Source organism: Mandrillus leucophaeus, unplaced genomic scaffold, assembly GCF_000951045.1.
Source record: "Mandrillus leucophaeus isolate KB7577 unplaced genomic scaffold, Mleu.le_1.0 Scaffold298, whole genome shotgun sequence".
In the NCBI taxonomy this organism is placed as follows: Eukaryota; Metazoa; Chordata; class Mammalia; order Primates; family Cercopithecidae; genus Mandrillus; species Mandrillus leucophaeus.
Genome location: NW_012103120.1, coordinates 2,593,287 through 2,602,683, shown reverse-complemented (window position 1 = coordinate 2,602,683; position 9,397 = coordinate 2,593,287). Strand labels below are relative to the sequence as shown.

Genomic DNA, 9,397 nt, shown 5'->3' with positions numbered 1-9,397 from the left:
AAAAAAAATTCAGCCAGGCACAGTGGAGTGTGCCTGTAGTATCAGCTACTTGGGAGGCTGAGGCAGGAGAATTACTTGAACCTGGGAGGCGGAGGTTGCAGTGAGCAGAGATTGTGCCACTGCACTCCAGCCTGGGTGACAGAGTGAGAATCCGTCTCAGAAAAAGAAAAAAAGGAATGATGTTTATGCAGTAAAATTTCATGACACAATTTTTCCAAATGACTTTCTTCAGAAAAGAGAATTATTTAGTCCAATAATTTGATAAATTGTTCCTCACTTGCATATATAAAGAAAGTTGTATAATCTTTTCCTGACATTTTAAAGAATAAAATAGATTTTACCTTGGTAGAGTTAGTAATGTATGGGATAAGTACCCATATATTACTAAGTATATTATATTATATTATACTACTTGTGGCATAGGGCACTCTGCTACTTTCCAGTAACCATTTTCTCCCCATCTCTCTTCTCTTTCCATTCTCTATCCTTACTCTCGTTGCCTTTTCTTCTCTCCCTGTTTCCCTTAGTCTTGGACTTTCTAGGATATCTGGATAAATTTCTCACTTCCAGAACACATGTCCCCCGACCTTTTTTTTTTTTTTTTTAAGAGACAAGGTGTTGCCATGTTGCCTACGCTGACCTCGAACTCTTGGGCTAAGCTATTCTCCTGCCTTAGCCTCTTGAGTAGCTAGGACTATAGGTACATGCTCCTATGCCTGGCTGGGACCAGATGGCCTTTCTGAATCCTTTCTAGTAGGTGATTCTGTCTCCTGGAGAAACTATTTCCTTAAAGCTTGCTTTTTTTTCCCCCTAACCCTCAGAGCAGATAATCTATCTATAAAGTCAGATTTGAGTCGAGAATTAAAGGAATTATCTGAATAATTAAAACAAGAACACTAATATCTTTGAAAAGACTGTTTAAAACTTAATGATGCTTACAACCATTTACTTGTTAAATTAAAGTCTACTTAAATATTTATTCCACATTGCTAGCGCTCCAGACATACATGCATAGCTTATTAGTGGATTCATTCAAAATATTCACACACATGGAATAAACTCAAGAACATAATAATAACTCCTAAATAGGCTTGATCAGAAAAAATACCATTCTCAAGGAACAGAAAACCAGTTTGAATATAACAATCATAAATTTGGTTCCTACCTGACACCTACTCAGTGAGGAGCTTCAGCAACAGTGATACATTTTCAAGATAAAGTTCTAGTTCTAAGAGGCAGTGTCCATCCACTCAGGTCTACAGGCTCTGCGTGCATCCATATGCATAGGGATGTCTATATATAGGTTATGTAAGACAGAGGACAAGTTACCTTTCTGTCAGCTTTAATAATTAACTTTCATTAACTTTTACAACAATGAAAAGACTGCAATGTGGTCTTGACCTTTGAGACTTTGATCAGCAGAAGTGATGATGAAAATTGCTTCCTCAAGTTCCTTGTGAGATTAAACCACCCATTGCACTTGTGTGTATGTAATTTCATTGGTTTGCAGAGATTTGCACAGTGATGCACACGTGGACTTTAAAAAAAAAAAAAAAAAAAGAATCTTCTCAAGGGTTATCTCCTTGACATTTTACCAACCTGTTTCGATGAGAGCTTAGTGGTGGTGTTCTTTGTCTGGATGACTCCATGCAATCTGTCATGGGCTACAAAAGTGTGGTGTATAGGTTAACTCCTGGTAGGATAAAGGCCCTCATTAGGAACACTCACCCAACTCCCAGCCACAGGCCATATTTGCATTCCAATTTCTGCCCCCACTACAGCTCTTCCTAAGAGCAATACACCCTATGTTGCTAAACACAATGAATACTTCCAACTCTCATCTTACTTAAAAGCATTTGGCCCTGCTGAAATACTCTTTCATGAACTCCTCTTCTTATTTAAAAAATTATTTAACTAATTAATTCATTTTAGAGATGAGTATTGCTGTGTTGCCCAGGCTGGTCTCAAACTCATGGCCTGAAGTGATTCTCCTGCTTTAATCTCCTGAGTAGCCGGAATTACAGGCCTCAGCCATCATGCTAGGCTAAAATCTTCTTTTCTTAAAATGCTAAAAAAATGTTTTAACACACTTGTTTTTCACCTCATCCTTTTTGCCAATTTCTCCTGTAACTTTCTTTGGCATTTCCTAAGATTCTGTTCTGAATTTCCTTCTCCTCTCTTGCTACCCTCTTACCCTAAATAAGAGTCCATGGCTCCCAGCAACATTCAGATTTCTAACCCCAGCCTTCTAGGTCCACATATTTAACTGCCTACTCCACATCTTTGCTTGGATGCCTTGTAGGCATCTCAAACATAACACATACTGAGATTAAGACCTCTTGATCTTTCCTCCCAAATGTGCTCCATCTCTAGTCTTCCCCATTTCAGTAAAGAATATTCCCCTTTACTCACATCAGAGACCCGGGAACCATCTCTGACACTTCCTCTTGCAGACCTTCTCCCCACCCGCAGCCATTCCATCCTTAAGCCCTATTGAGTATGCCTCCAAAATACATCCCAAAGCCATCACTTTTCTTCATCTTAATTCTTACCTTTTGCTTCATTTCTTGCTTCCTCTCGCAGCCCTCCCTATCTCTTTACCACTCATTAATCAGAATGATCTTTTCACACTAGTCCTCTTTGTGGGGCTGATGATTATATGGAGGAAAACAGGCTTCCAAAGTCTTTGCATGATCTCCCCCTGCACAACTCTCCAACCTCATCCGACCTTGCTCTTACTTTTGTTTTCTCCACTCCCACCATGGTGGCCTCTTGTAGTTGCACATTTGCCCACTCTTTGCAGACATCATTTCCTCTGCTTAAATGCGCTTCTCTCTCCCTCTCAGTTTGACTGTTGCTTAGCTTCAACATCACTTTCTCAAAGAGAACCACTTTGACTTCCTAATCTTAATTAGCCCCTCTTGTGGTATTCTCTCAGAGCATTTTTTCAGTCCCTTGGTTAATTTGCATGTACTTTTTAAAACATAGCATCATAATTTTAAAATACACAATTATTTACTTGGCTAATGTTTGGCTTTCCCATTAGAATAAAAGCCCCACGCATGCAAGGACTTTGGTGAATTCACTACTGTATGTGCAGTACCTAGAATGAATCTAACACAGAACGATGACTCAATAAATAGTGGTTCAATGACAGCTCAAGCAATGAAATATGTTTGATATAAGACAATTCCAAAAGAATGTGAACAGGTCACTAGCGTTTGTTAGAAATTAATCTAACCTGTGTTTTCAAATCTGGCTCACACCTGTGCTAACTGCATAATTGAATGAGCTGTGGTGCCACTTATCATGCTTTTATCAATATTAGCTAACTGTAATTAGTGTTTACTATGGGCTAGGAACTTTGCAATGTATTTTATTGGGTTTATCCCATTTAATCCTCATAACAACCATAGATAGCTTAGTATTTTTGTTCCTACTTCACAAATGAATAGATTGAGATTTCATTTGTGGTGAAATCTCAAGTTTTTATTTTTATTGGCTTTTATTGAAGCCAGCTAGAATCCAGAAAGCCTAACTTTGTCATGTCTTTAACTACTGTATAATACTGCTTTTTATTATTTTAACAGAGGTACAGCACATTTATTCAGAACCACTATACACTGATTAAATTTTGTATTTAGGTTTGGCTGATGAAAGAACTGGAAAATATTGCACTTAAAGGTAGAGACTCAGAATTATTGATCAGCATAAAAATGATTAATTTTACAACAAATAAGAGAGTTTTGCAAGATTGATGGATACAAGCTGAACAAAGGTAAATTATTATATTATATATATATTACATAGTATATAGCCTTCCTATATACTAATAATAACCATGTGATAAATGTAATAAAAAGAAAGATATCATTGGTAATAGCAACAAAAACTACAAAGATAAGTAGAAATAAATTCTTTTTGTTTTTTTATTTTTAAGAGACAAGGTCTGGCTCTGTCACTGAGGCTGGAATATAGTGGCTCAATCATAGCTCCCTGAAACCTTGAACTCCTGGGCTCAAGTGATCCTCCTGCCTCAGCCTCCCAAGTAGCTTGGACTACAGGCACATGCCACCACACCTGGCTAATTTTATTTATTTATTTGTTTTGAGATGGAATCTCACTCTGTCGCCCAGGCTGGGGTGCAGTGGTGCTATCTCAGCTCACTGCAACCTCTGCCTCCCAGGTTCAAGCGATTATCCTGCCTCAGCCTCCTGAGTAGCTGGGATTACAGGTGCGCACCACCACACCCGGCTAATTTTTGTATTTTTAGTAGAGACAGGATTTCACCATGTTGGTCAGGCTGGTCTCGAGCTCTTGACCTCGTGATCTGCCCGCCTCGACCTCCCAAAGTGCTGGGATTACAGGAGTAAATTTTTTAATTTTAATTTTATTTTATAGAGATGGGTTCTTTCTATGTTGTCTAGGCTGGTCTCCAACTCCTGGCCTCAAACTATCCTGCTACCTCGATCTCCCAAAGTGCTGGGATTACAGGCACAAGCCACTGTGCCTGGCTGGAGTAAATCTTATCTAAAGATACATAATGATGAACTTAATAGAGAGAATTACAAAACATTGTAAAGGACAAAAACAAAACCTAAGAAAAATACAAAGCCATAAATCTTCATGAATGTGAAAGTTCAATATCATATAGATGTTTTCTTCAAATTAATATATTACATAAATGCTATTACAATGAAAAAACTTTTCTTTTTTTTTTTTTCATAGAACTGGACAAACTTGGCCTAAAACTTGTATGGAAGCACAAAGGGCCAAGAAAAGTCAAGACAATTTTTGAAATTGATGCATAATAGTTGTACATATTGATGGGGTATATGTGATATTTTGGTATATGCATACAATGTGTGATGATCAAATCAGGGTAATAATGATATCTATCACCTCAAACATTTATCATTTCTGTGTTGGGAGCATTCCAAATTTTCTCTTCTAGCTATTTTGAACTGTACAATAATTTATTGTTAACTATAGCCACCCTACCGTGTTATCAAGCACTAGAACTTACTCCTTCTATCTAACTGTACATTTGCACTCATTAATCAACAGCTCTCCATCCCCCCTCCCTGCTAATTTTCCCAGCCTGTGGGTAGCCATCATTCTACTTTCTTTCTCCATGAGATCCACATTTTTGGCTCCCACCTATTAGTGAGAACATGCAACATTTGTTGACAACTTTGAAGAAGAAAAAATGGGGAAACTTATTTTGCAGATATAAAGACTTATTATCAAGCTATAGTAACTATGGCAGTTACATGTTCGTGCTGTGGGAAATAAACATACCAATGGAACAGGACAGAAGGCCTAGAAACATGTATTGAAACTGATATATAATAGAGATTACATGACATTAGAGAAAAGATGGACTATTCAATAAATGGTGCTGAGACAAATGGCTATCCATGTGGAATGAAAAAAAATTAGATCTCTATTTCGCAGCAATTGCACACACATTTTTTCAATTGACCAAAGGCCTAAATAGAAAAGGTAAAATTTTAAACTTTTAGAAGAAAAAGTATGCTGTTATAACCCTGGAATAAAAGTATTTCTTCAACAAGTCACATAAATGTGCATATCATAAAGGAAACGATTAATAAATTCAACTTTATTAAAATTAAAACATGGAAGACGCTACAACAAAAGTGAAGACAAGCTCTACACTGAACAAGGTATTTGCCCAGTTAAGTCTTAAAAAAGATTAATATCCAGAAGATATCAAGAACTCCTACAAATCAATAAACAAAAGGCAAAATTCACAGAAAACTTGAAGTGCCAATTAACATATGAAAATATGTTCAAGTTCACTAGTAATCAGGGAAAAGTAAGTACAACCATATACATTTCGCATCCGTCATTAGCAGGGCTGTAACTAGCTTCAGTAGAGCATGAAGATTATGCAATTTGTGGATCTTGTTTTAAGAAAAAGATTACAAAATTTCCCATATAAAATTAACTACAGGGCCTTTGAAGGGGCCCATGCAAATGAAAGGTCCTGAAGCCTAAACCTCATTTGCTTTACAGTAAATCTGCTTTTGTTTATCAGATGGTAAAAATGAAATGCCTGAAAATACCAAGTGTCACAGAGGCTGTGGAGCAATAGGAACCCTTATACTATCGTTGTGAGTTGTAAATTGGGGCAGTCATTTCTGATAGCAGCGTGTCACTGTCTTGTCAAATTGAAGATATATATTTTCTAAGACCTGGCAATTCCACTAGTATGCATTCTTAACAAACATTGGCTCATGTTAATGAATATTTCTAGAATATATAAATATGCAATATTTATAATAGCAAAAAAAAAAGAAAATAAATATCCTCAATCCACTAGATAGTCTGGTTGATAGTCTACTGACCTTATAAATAGCCTAATACTCTTTATCTGCTATCTACTCTCCATTAATAGGACAGTAGACAGTGCATAAAGAAATCATGCCAACCTGTAACTAACACTAAGGAGGCCAAGTGGCAGAAGGCCTTATGTGAGTGACAGCCCTTCCTTGATAACTATGTGGACCTGAAAGAACTGCAGAAAAACATCTATGCTCAGAAATACCAATATTGGACTGGGGTATTTGAGTTGAGTGTGGTGATCCATCAGCTGCATGTTGTCTATGTTTTTGTGGTTATCTGGTGTTACATGGACAAAGGGTTTCTGGTTTCCTACTGGCCTTGTGGGACTGGCCTGGCTTCTTCACTGACTGCATATGTTTTATTTGATCTTGAATACAGGTGAAGGGTGGAAGTAGACTGGGCATGTCCGGTGGGCTGACTTGAAGAGCCTGTAGTCTTCATTACTTTTGTCTATGGCTATTTGCTAGTGTCGAAGACCCTGACAGTCTGTCAGCACTGACACCATCTGTGCTGTGTCAGTCTTCACGCTGTTAGACCACCTCATCTTTCACTGTGGCACCAATGCTGCCATTGTATCCGTCACATTGTTCTTGAACACGGCCGTCGTTGCTTCTGTCTGCCTGTCCTCATGCCTTCCCTGGTCCCTGTATGCCTTCATCATGGTGACATTTGCCATCCAGATTTTTGCCCCATGGCGCATGTTACAGGAGAAGCTGAAGGCGTGTGCTCTCCGCAGCTGTGTGGGTGTCACACTGCTCTTTGAGTTTTCAGCCTTGAGAGGCCTGTGGTCCTATAGTGTGTGGGAGTCATCCTCTTCATCCTTCTCTAGTTTCCATCTCATGTCTCTGTCCTTTCTACCTCATTCACCTGCAGCTTTTTAAAGAAACCAGTCATGGGCCTTAGAATGAAGTTGAAATCAAATTCTTGTCCAGGTGCCTCAGCTAAGTTAGGGACCTCCATTATATTATGAAGGCAAGTTGATGGACCAGCATCTTAGCTCGTGTAACAGTTGAAGGCAAAGTTCCATTTTGGGAGCAGCATGCTGATGTGGGTGAGAGAACAGGGATCAAAGGAAAAAATTGACCAAAGGCTCGGGTGGTAGAGGTGCTTATTTTAATAATCTGTTATTTTGTGGGAAGAGAAAGCTTTTTGGGGCCCTTTTGAATTATTATGTCTCATTTATTATTTGCTGTAACAAATGAAGTGATGTGGTTTCTATTAAAAAATAACAGTACAGGCCAGGTGTGGTGGCTCACACCTGTAATCCCAGCACTTTGGGAGGCCAAGGTGGGTGGATTGCTTGAGCACAGGAGTTTAAGACCAGCCTGAGCTGGTCCAGTTTGAGACCCCATCTCTATAAAACTTTAAAAAAATTAGCTGGGCGTGGTGGCACATGCCTGTCATCCCTACTCAGGAGGCTGAGGTGGGAGGACGGCTTGAGCCCAGGAGATGGAGGTTGTAGTAAGCTGAGATTATGCCACTGCACTCCAGCCTGGGTGACAGACTGAGACCTGGTCTCAAAAAAGCAGAACAAAATAAAAACAAACCAATACATTAAAACAAAAACAAAACAAAGGTTGAATTCATAAAAACAGAGAATAAAGTGGTGGTTTCCAGAGGTTGGGTGTATGAATCTTCAGTTATAAGATGAATGAATTGTTGTGATCTGTTGTATAGCACAGTGACTGCAGTTAATTATACTGTATTGTATACTTGAAATTTGCTGAGACAGTAGCCCGTAAGTGTTCTCACCATACATGTACACAGAAAAGGTAACTGTGAGGTGATAGAAGTGTTCATTAGCTTCACTGTGGTAGTCAATTCATAATGTGTATGCATATCAAATCATTGTACCCACACACTTATCAAAAGAAAAAAGAAAGAAATAAGGAGTTTCTATTTTTGTTCCAATAAATGAAAAAATAAAAACATGCAAAAATGCTTGATTCGTAGATATATAGTAAATGTATAAAAATAAGCAATGGAATGATAGATAAGAAATTAAGGATACTGGTTACCTCCATGGAGAGAGGGAAGGAGTTTACTGGGAGGACTATGAAAGGGGCTTCAACTGTATCTGTACTATTTTATTTCTTTTTGTTACTCCAGATTTAAACAAATTTTTGAGATATATATTAATTTCCTAGGGTTGCCATAACAAAGTGTCACAAACTGGGTGACTTCAAACAATAGACATTTATTCTATAGTTTCAGAGACTAGAACTCCAAAATCAAGGTGTCAGCAAGGCCATGCCCCCAGCAGACACTGAGTGGTATCCCTGCTTGGCTCTTTCTAGTTCCTGGTGATCACTTCTTAGCATTCCTCATCTTGCAGCTGCGTTACTTGAGTCTCTGCCCCTGTCACTGCATGGCATTCTCACGGTATATCTTTGTCTTTCCCCTTCTTATAAGGACATTAGTCATTTTGGGTTAAGGGCCTATCCCACTCTCTAGTATAACCTCGTCTTTACTAATTATATCTGCAATGACCCTATTTCCAAATGAAGGCTTTCTGAGGTACTGGGGATTAGAACTTCATCGTATCTTTTTGGGGAACACAGTTCAATCCATAACAAGGTATAATTTACATGCAGCGATATATATAGATCTTGAATGTACCTTTTGATGAGTTTTGACAAATGCATATACCTATGTGTGTTAGTTCTCTATCGATCCTGTAACAAATCTTCACAAATGTAATAACTTAAAACAACACAAATTTATTATCTTACACTTCTGTAGGTCAGAAGCTTGACATGAATCTCACTGGACTAAAATCAAGGTGTTGACAGGGCTGTGTTCCTTTCTGGGGGTTTTGAAGAAGAATCTATTTGCTGGTCTCTTCTCATTTCTAGAGACCACCCACATTCCTTGACTCATGACCCCTTCCTGCATCTTCAACACCAGCAATATTATAGCTTTCTGCCTTTTTTGTCTGATACCATTATCTCTGCCCATAGCCAGGGAAAAGTCTCTACTTTTAAGGGCTCATATGGTTAGATTAGACCCATGCAGATAATCTCCCATT

At 38.4% G+C, this 9,397-nt stretch overlaps 1 protein-coding gene and 1 pseudogene across 1 annotated transcript in view; one reads left to right on the top strand and one right to left on the bottom strand.

Moving 5' to 3' along the window:
* The window catches only part of SLC26A3 (solute carrier family 26 (anion exchanger), member 3), a 38,046-nt gene extending 36,762 nt beyond the window's left edge, over window positions 1-1,284 (bottom strand). The window contains exon 1 of the mRNA XM_011986366.1: window positions 1,166-1,284. The gene's annotated coding sequence lies outside the window, so the exon portion shown is untranslated. The remainder of the gene's footprint in view (window positions 1-1,165) is intronic.
* Window positions 1-7,314, top strand: part of LOC105544108 — a 9,178-nt pseudogene extending 1,864 nt beyond the window's left edge.
* The last annotated feature ends 2,083 nt before the right edge of the window (window positions 7,315-9,397 follow it).